A 10,099-nucleotide genomic window follows, 5' to 3' on the forward strand; every position below is an offset into this window, starting at 1 on the left:
ACCAGAGTTACATAAAGGGGATCAAATTATTGTAATGAAACAAAGTATATGATTTGTTGAATGTAAAACTGATGGTCACTCAATTCACAATAAAAACTTAAAAACGAAAGAAATTGTAGAAGTCTTCCCTACTTTTCTATTACTTCACCTTTCAATATAATTGTCTTAAATAATTATTCTACATAAATTATTAAAGCCACGTCAGACAGTCAGATATCAATCTGATTGGGCATGATTAAATCAAAGTGGTGGTGGTGGTAGGGTGCCATGGAGTCGTTTCTGCCTCATAGAGGCCCTGTATAGGTTTTCTGAGGTTGTCAAATTGTACGGGAACTGAAGGCTTCATCTTTCTCTCATGAAACAGCTGGTAGTTTTGAACTTCTGACTTTAGGATTAACAGCCTGACTCATAACCACTATGCTTCCAGAGCTCCTTAAAATCAGTGTAGGCTTTAAAAGGGAGCCATGCAACTGTTGACCCAGAAAAACGTCAGAGCCTTCTAGGAGCTGAGACTGGTTTCTGACTGACAGCTAGCAAGAAAAGAGGGATCTCAATGCTACATCTGTGAAAAGCTGAGTCACCCACCTGAGTCACCCTGGATGAGGACTCAAAACTTTCAATGAGAATCACAGCACTAGCCAATACTGATTTCAGCCTGGTGAGACTCTGTGTAGAGGATCTAGCTAACCTATATCTCAATTTTGGGCACATAAAAACTGTGAGATAATAAACATGTATTATTTTAAGTTGCTAACTTGTTGACAATAGAGAAACAAATGCACTGTTCTTGCTCTGGGGCTTTGTTAAGCAAGTGCAGAGCAACTTTTTGATCTAGTACTACTTTTGCCCCACTATTTAGGTGAAGTCTTTCTACCTGATACTCTCTGAATTATCAGACTGCCCAGTCTGGTCATGGAAGTAGGGACTATTTTCAGTTTTGCATTTGCTCCAAGGATTATCCAGACTAATGTTTCCAGGCAGGCTCAGATAGTTTCTTCACATGCATGGGTTGGTAAGTATTCACCTGAAGACTCTAAGTGGAATCTCTCTAGATTCCATGTGGTCATTCTCTTTGCAGCTCCCGTACTCTTCTTTGCAAACTCTAGCTAACCTCTCCTCTCCCAACCTCCAGCTCCACCTCCTCATCTCATGGAGACCAATGGGCTCTGCCTAGGTTCCTTTTTCTGGCTTCATGACCTGAAAACTATGTGGTTGAAACAATCATAAAATTCATCTTATTTGTTTCTCATCTCTCATCCATCACTGCTCTTTCATCTTCTTTTTTTAAAATCCAAAATGTGCTGATTGGGTTGATTCCACACTCATCTTGATTTAGGATGTTTTTAGTGCTGTATCTGTCTGAAGGATTGTCTGTCTATAAGCCTTGCTTTTCTTCCTGTAAGCTGTCTGAGAACAGTGGAGCAGCCAGCTTACAAAAGTACTGTAAATGCTAAAGATTATGGTGATTTTATAGCATCATGGGCATTTCATGAAGTACAATTTGGAACTCTGTGTACTAGGAGCTTCTTCTTGTGTTTCCTTTTCTCCTTTTGTGGAGAGGGGTGAAGGAGATCCTCTGTACCAGGCATGTTCGCTTTGGTAGGTCATCACTGTCAGAAAGGCCACCACTCTTCTTTCTTGCCTGATGTCCAATATCTCTACACCAACCTTCCACATATTTTATCTGGATTTGCAGTTGTTTCAGGTAGAAGGATAAATCTGGTTTCTATTACTCATTCTTGCCTAGAAGCAGAATTTCTGTGTCACGCTGTATATATACATTTCAATTTTATTTTTTGCTCAAACAAATCTGTGTTGGAAGAAGTATAGCCAGAATGCTCCTTAGAAGCCAAGATGGTGAGACTTCATCTCTCATACTTTGGACATGTTAGCAGGAGGGACTAGTCCCTGGAGACTCTTCATGCTTGGAAAAGTGGAGGGTCAGTGAAAAAGGGTAAGATCCCCAATGAAATGGATTGGTAAAGTGGCAGCAGCAATGGGCTCAAGCTTAACAACAATTGTGAGGATGGTGCAGAACCAGGCAGTGTTTCATTCTGTTGTGCGCAGTCACTATGACTCAAAAGCTCTTAACAGCCACAGGAAGAAGTAACTACTCCTTCTATTGTCTCCCATTAGTCTTATTGCATCATACTGCTATCATAAAACATTATCACTTTTTATTCCATGTACATGACTGTTGTTAAGTATCATGGAGTTGGTTCCAACTCAACTAATTTGTAAGTTGTATGGTTTCAGAGGACTGGCTGGTGGGTTTGAACCACTGATATTGCAGTTAGTAGTCCAGTGCTGATCCTACACACCAGGACTTCATTTACTAGATTGGGGGTGGCTGTGTGCCATGGAGTCGGTTCTGACTCATAGCGACCCTGTACAGGGTTTCCAAGGCCATAAATCTTTATGGGAGCAGAACGCCTCATGTTTCTCCTGCAGAACGGCTGGTAGTTTCGAACTGCTGACTTTGCGGTTTGCGGCCTGATTCGTAACCACTACGCTACCAGAGGTATCTGATTTTCTTATTAGAATGTTAAAGGAAATGGATTTCCATTCATTGTCAACCAAATTCTAAAGAACCAGGCCATGCTAGGTTTGTGACTACAGGGATTAAGGGATACATGTTCAATGTCTTTATGAATTTCATTGTCTAGGGAGAGGCGATCCTTTTAGGTGAGTTGTTGTTGTTGTTGTTGTTAAGTGCCATCGAGTTGGTTCTGACCCATAGCGACCCTGTATAGGGTTTCTGAGAAGCAGCTGGTGAGCTTGAACCACCAACTTTGGGGTTCATACCAATTTTGCAAGTCCAGCACTTTAACCCACAGTGCCACACGAGTAAGTAATCATAATGTCATAAGAAAACAATATGTACAAATCCTGTATAAAGGAAGAATCACCACAAAATCTGGCTGAAAGATTCTGCCAAAGCATCTCCAGAGTGTTATTGCTTTATCTGAAATTTGAGGGCTTAGTAGAAATTTATAGGTAAAGGCTCATGAAAAGAAATTCTACACTGAGTAAACAATGAATAGAAATACTGGGATAAGTAGAGAGATCATAATATGTTTGGGTAAAGGTAAATATTTTAAACATGGCTATTTTATTACTGTTTGTTTTTTTCCCCCCATTTATTTGTAATGTTCAGATAAAGTAAACAAAAGCCATTTTATTCTTCAATAATTATTGTCTACTTTATGTTATCATTAGTTAAGGTTCTTGGGTTGTATTGGTGAGCACAAAGAGGTTGGCTGGGCCCCTACTCCTGTGTTACTAATATTGTTAAGTGTCTTTGAGTCAGTTCCAACCCACAGTGAACATGTATAGGGTTTCCTAGGAGCAGCTAGTGAGCTTGAACCACCAACCTTGGGGTTCAAACTGACTTTGCAATAATGGTCAACATAAATTCCTGAAGGCCAAATATAGAATGAACATGTAGAATAAAATAGTGTTCAGTTATCTTATCAGGCAAGTCGAGTAAGTTCTTGTGATGCAAACACAAGAAGTTGAATTTCAAGGTTGATTTTTTTTTTCCAGAAGTTTTCCTCTCATCATTAGTGATCCAGGCAGATGCCTGGTGCTCAGGGAATACAAACGAATGCTAATATTAGCTTCATCAACACATCAACACATAGGAATGAAAGGCAGAAGGAAGGAAGAAAAAGAGGAAGGAAGAAGACAAATTTGCTGCCCCCAAAGGCAATTAAAAATATTTTTATTCTGCCTTTTGTGTTTGAATTATCCTGAAATTCTCTTTATTATATTTATATTATAATTTTTATTATTTTGCTTAGTACATACTGGCCTAGAGTGCTACTGAGAAGACTTTCCTGTAATCAACTGACTTTCTTTTTTACCCATAAGTGCCCTCTAGTCAGTCCCCACTCATAGCACTACTATATAGGGTTTCCACAGAGCAGCTTGTGGGTTTGAACCACTGACCTTGTGGTTAGCAGTCCAGTGCTTACCCTACAACACCATACCAGGATTCCCTTTTATCTATAGAGACATGTATTCATGCAAAGCAGGTTTCTCATAAAAAGCTATTTGCAATTTTTGATAAGCAACATGACTGAGTCAATCTAAAACTAACAAACTCAGTTGAATAGAGGTTATGGTAGCTAGGAAGAGGGGCGAATCTATTAGATCCCATGAACAAAGAATGGCTGTAATCTGAGCATTACATGTATGCTTCAAATAGATTTCAATAGGAGTTTGTATGTCATTTTTAAAAGGAGGAAAGGGAGAAGAGTTTGATACTTTTGTCCTGATCTCATTGAGATGCTTTTTGTATGTGTCTAATGTATTCTTCCTCAAAAGGGCAGAATCCAGGCCTGATGCAATGTGAGAGAAGGGGTTAGTCTGTTCTATAAACTGTTAGAGAGATTTAAAAAATAGGCAAGCTAATTGACTCATACATGGCTCACAGCCATATAAAGGCTGCAAAATTACTTCCTGGGCAGTACTAGTGACCACAGAGAAGGGGAAGCAAAATGGGAGCAATGAGATGCGAACTCTTAGGCAATTTTTAGCAGAACTTTAAAATGTTGTTAAGCCTTTTGTTTAATCTTGTATAGAACTGTACTTTTAAAGATTAAATGCATTTTCACTGAGCCTACCTTAAGTCAGAGTTTACACAATTTGCCTACACAATAAAATCTCCTTGGTATTAAATTTTATTTCTAAAAATACATTGTCTTTCAGAGTCAACTGTTAAAGAGAAACTTACTTTTTCAAAGACTGGCTACATTGTTACTAGGAGGTTTGTAATCTGCTTTAGACATGTTACAAAAATAGAAGTTGACACAACTACTGAGTTTGCTATTTGCATTTCATTAAAGACATTACTTAAAATAAAATGTGTTATTTATGTTATCAAAAATATATGAAGCAAAGTAAAAAGTCTTGTTACTAGGTTTCCAGTTAATACACGCATGGGTTTATGTCAAACAAAATGTGCTTAAATATGTCTCTACTATCAGTTGGGGGAGTGCAGTGGCTCCATAGGATAAGCACTGGACTGTAAACCACAAGGTCAGTGGTTTGAGCCCATTGGAGAGAAATGAGGCTTTCTGTTCCCACAAAAGATTTAAAGAAACCCACACAGGGTGGCTTTAAGTAAAAACTGAGTCCACTTAACAATGACAACTACTATCAGTGGATGGCTGCAGAGAAGTAACTCTCTGTCCTACACTAGCCTTAGTTTCTCTAGAGTGCCATCAGAAAAGTGGTCCAATCAAATTAGTGGGATATACTGGGCCAGTTAAATTCAAGGCAAAAAAAATCAGCTCAGAAGGTAATGAAGATTTTTTTGAGGGGGAGGAGAATCCAAAGGTGCAATCTTGATAGTTTTTCTCAAAGGACACAGGACCATCACAGGGGCTTGTTAGGAAGAAGTTTTAAGAAAATGGAAAACTGCATTGGTGTGAATAAGGCCAGGAAAGTTGCCCTGAAGGATTTTTCTTTCCATCATGACAAAGCACCAGCTCATGTTTGTAGGTTAGCAAGGACTGTCCTATGAGAATTTCACTGGGGAACCTAACCCCATCCACTCTACAGCCCTGATCTTGCCCCTTCGGATTTCTTTTTATTCCCTAAACTCAAAGAACATTTAAAAGGAACGTGAATTGAGTCCCACAAGGATGCCAAAACTGTTATTTTGATGCGGTGTGAATTGAAGAGTGCAGAATTCTCTAGGGGAGAGTTAGAAAGATGAAAATACTGCCTTCACAAGTGTATAGACCAAGTAGAAGGATTTGTCAAGAAACAATAATTTCACACTTTGATATTTTTGTTTAATAAATGTTTCTATGATTTGGTGGAATCCTGGTGAGGCACTGTGCACTGGACTACAAGGTCAGTTTGAACCTCAAGGTCAGCAGTTCAAATTCACCAGCTACTCCTTGGAAACCCTGTTCAGGGTCCCTATGAGTCGGAATCTACTGTAAGGCACTTAGCAACATCAACAATGATTTGGTCGCAGTACTTTTTTATTTACATGGATATACATGTAAAATATTCTCCAGATTCATTTTAATGTAATATTGATTTAAAATATTTTTTTACAATTATTTTTATTGTGGTAAATTATACAAAACATAACATCTAACAACACTTAAATGCATAACCCAATACTTAAGTGCTTTCATAATGTTGTGTAACATCACTACTATTTCCAGATTTTATATGATTTTCCCAAATAAAAGCTCTATACCTATTAAACAATAACTCCCTACTGTCTCCTCCTGGCCCACAGTCTGTGGGAACCTCTATTTTACTTTCCATGAATTTGCTTATTTTAGTCCTGGTGTGGCACTTTAGGATAAGGTCAGCAGTTCAATTCCACCAGTTACTCCTCAGAAACCCTATACAGGGTCACTATGAGTTGGAACTGACTTGATGGCACTTAACAACAAGGTACCTCATACAAATTGTTATTGTTAAGTGCCGTCCAGTCGATTCCGACTCATAGCGACCCAGTATAGGGTTTCCCAAGAGCGGCTGGTGAGCTTGAATCGCCGAACTTGGAGTTCAAACCAACCTTGAAGTCCAGCACGTTAACCCTCAGCACCACACCAGGATTCCCATATGATACCGAAGGATGATATTATATATATAAATTGAGTCATACAATATCAATCATCCTTTGATATTTGGCTTATTTCACTTAGCATAATGTCTTCAAGGCACATCCATGTTGTAGCATATATCAGAACTTCATTCCTTTTATGGCTGCATAATGTGGTGCTGTGGGTTAATGCGCCAGATTGCAAAGCAGTTTCAATTGCAAGGTCAGAGGTTCAAGATCACCAGCCGCTCCTCGGAAACACTATACAGGGTCGCTATGGGTTGGAACCAACTCAACGGCACTTAACAACAACAACAACAACAACATTTTATTATATGTACAGTATATAACAATTTGTGTATCCATTCATCTACTAATGGACACTTTGGTTGTTTCCACCTTTTTGAGTATTGTGCCCCCATATTCACTTGAAACAACTTTTCCTTCATTATCTTCTTCATATTGATTGTCTTTATCTATGATTATTTTCTACTTTCTTCTTATGTTCTGCTCAGATTTGCCTCATATATCAATTGGCATTATTTGTTGATTCCTTGTCAGTTGTATGACAAAAACAAACAAAATAACCTTCTCATATGTTTGTAAAAGGACACTTTCACTAATTAAAGGTAATTAATTATTTCTACAATTTATGTATAATATAGTTGATTTATATATTGTACTGTAAATTAATTTGTTGGTCACCAACTTGTAGGTAGCAGGAGCTCTGGTAGTGTAGTGGTTACAAATTGGGCTGCTAACTTCAGGGTCAACAGTTCAAAACTACCAGCTGTTCCGCGGGAGAAAGATGAGGCTTTTTGCTCCCATAAAGATTTACAGCGTCAGAAACCCTGTACAGGTTTTCTGAGTCGGAACCGATTCCACGGCACATAACAACTTGTAGGTAGGGAATTTTTCCTTCTGTGTAAGACTTCCTTATAAAAGCCCCCATTGTCAAAATGATAACAATGCAGTTACTCTACTATATTATTCCTTGTTATAAACAATTATCTCCAAAGTTAATAAAAACATTTTTCAGGTATTCGTTTGAATTTTTAAATTAATTTATAGTTTCCTTCATTACTCTTTTGTTAGTTTTTAAAATGTTAATTAACTAAAACTTTTTGATGTCGTGTTGAGTCAAAATGAAAGACTGAATTTCCTTTAGAAAATAAACTAAGAACTGAGATTCATTATTATATTATATATACTATAGTATATATGAAGTGATTTATAGAGAAGTGTCTTCTGATTATTTACTTAGGAGAAAGTTTTGAACATTATGTGTATATTTATTTGTAACTTACTAGATTATGATACTAACTAGTAAGAGTGTTAAATCATTCTAAAGAAATAGAAATTTAAATTTATTTTATACAGTCATTGAAATTTTACATACACAAGGATGGAGAAAAAGATTTAGTCTCAATACGCTCGCAATTTCCTATTTTCAAGATGGATTCTAGGAGAAATCTCTTAAGAGAAATGATATGGAGAATTTATTGATAGAGTCCTTCAAATGACATTGAAAATTTCAATTCATTTACCTCTCTGAAGACAGATGTAACTAAATATTGAATATGTTGTTGTTATATAGCCACACTATATAAGGTTTCTAAGGAGCAGCTGGTAGATTGGAACCACTGACCTTGTGGTTAAAATCTACACTGCAGTGGAGTACTTCTCCTACAGCACATCAGGACTCCAATATTGAATTTATCACCTCTGATTGAACAGCATTACTTGTGTGGTACTTACTATTTTTGCACATTCCTAGAAAAAGCAATACATTATTGTTGTTGTTTAGTGCTATTGAGTTGGTTGTGACTCAAAGCGACCCTGTATAGGGTTTCTAAGGAGTAGCTGGTGAGTTTGAACCACCAACCTTGTAGTACAAACTGACCTTTCATTTCAGTGCTTTAACCCACAGTGACATACCAGAACTCTGATACATTATTACTAAATTATTATGTGGAAAATGGAGACAGAAGTAAGAAGAGGAGGTTTTTAAAAAGAGGGTGGAACTTGGAGGGGATTATAATCATTGCAATGAAACAAAGTGTATGATTTGTTGAATGAAAACTGATGATATTGTCTATAAACCTTCAATCAACTCACAATAAAAAGTTTAGAAAAAGAAAAGAGGGTGGAGAAAGGGTGAAAAAATCCTTTCAAGTTTTTGTCTTGGTCTCAGAAAATGTATCCTTTATGTAATGATATAGTATAGGATGTTTTCTATTCCCAATTAGGTTCCAATAATTTTGAAATTTCCTATGGGTCTATAAAAATGGTGGGGCAACATTTAACTGCCTCTAACTACAGGACAGGGGAGAATCACCATCAAGGCTGATTCTTATGAGGTGGAGGTCAGTTATGCCTCCTTTTTCCAACTTTTTTACTAATTCTAACACCAGACTCCCTCCTACAGTAGTCTCCACTTCTCTGTTGAGTTTGGTAATTCACATAGAACTCACAGACCATACTTAGAGTTTTCCAGCTTATTAGGGAACTTTAAGTACAAGTCAGGATACTGTTCTTCTATTAGAACAGCTTCTTCTCTGGTCATGCCTGCAGACACACCTCTGCTGTCAGACTCTACTTGGGCCTGGTTCCTCATGTTGGCCTCCAGATGACAGGTTCCTCCAGATGATCAGTCTCCTGGTTCTGCTGGACTCTGCCATGCTTGCAATGCTTTTAACTGTCTGTTTCGGACTATCTCCAATGTGTTAGCTCTCTGTCTCCTGGGTCTAAGAGGTTCTCAGTGCAGCTTCCCCAGATCCAAAACATGTGCTCTCCTCATGACTGTTCTTCTAGGTAGTGAAGATCCCCTTCCTCAGCTCTGGAATTGGCTCTCTTTTAAGCCTAGTAAGAAAGCACAACTAACCAATCCCTTCATTAGGGTTCAACTTCATTTGCATGGTGCCACCCTCACAGGAGTTCCATGCTCCTTAGGTGCATTCTTAGCAGGCTGTTTAATCCCCTGGGTGGGCCATAAACGCCTTCTCTATATAGCCCCACCCAATCATTTTGTGGGAGTCACAAAGTCTACAATTGTTGATGTTGTTGTTAAGCATCGAGGTGGTTCAGACTCATAGGGACCATGTATAGGGTTTCTGAGGAGCAGTTGGTGGGTATCAATCGCCATTCTTGTAGTTCAAACTGACCTTGTAGTCCAGTGCTTATCCTACAGCCATACCAGGACTCCAGTCTGTAACTAGAAGAGCCATATTAAGTAATTCACTGCACCACAGATCTCATGAGATATTTTGTACATTTTCCATATAAAGAAATCTTCTCAATCATTCTCAGAGAATTTAAGGATTCCAATTAAAATATGTGGAAGAAGGGAAGCCACCAACTTAAATTATTACTCGGATATGCCCTATTCTCTTTCCCTTTTATTTGTGGCTTAAAACACATTGTTATTGTAAGTGTCATTGAGTCAGTTCTGACTCATTGTTGTTGTTGTTAGGTGCCATCGAGTTGGCACCAACTCATAGAGACCTTATGCACAGCAGAACA

Source organism: Chrysochloris asiatica, unplaced genomic scaffold (assembly GCF_000296735.1).
Source record: "Chrysochloris asiatica unplaced genomic scaffold, ChrAsi1.0 scaffold00103, whole genome shotgun sequence".
NCBI classification, from domain to species: domain Eukaryota; kingdom Metazoa; phylum Chordata; class Mammalia; order Afrosoricida; family Chrysochloridae; genus Chrysochloris; species Chrysochloris asiatica.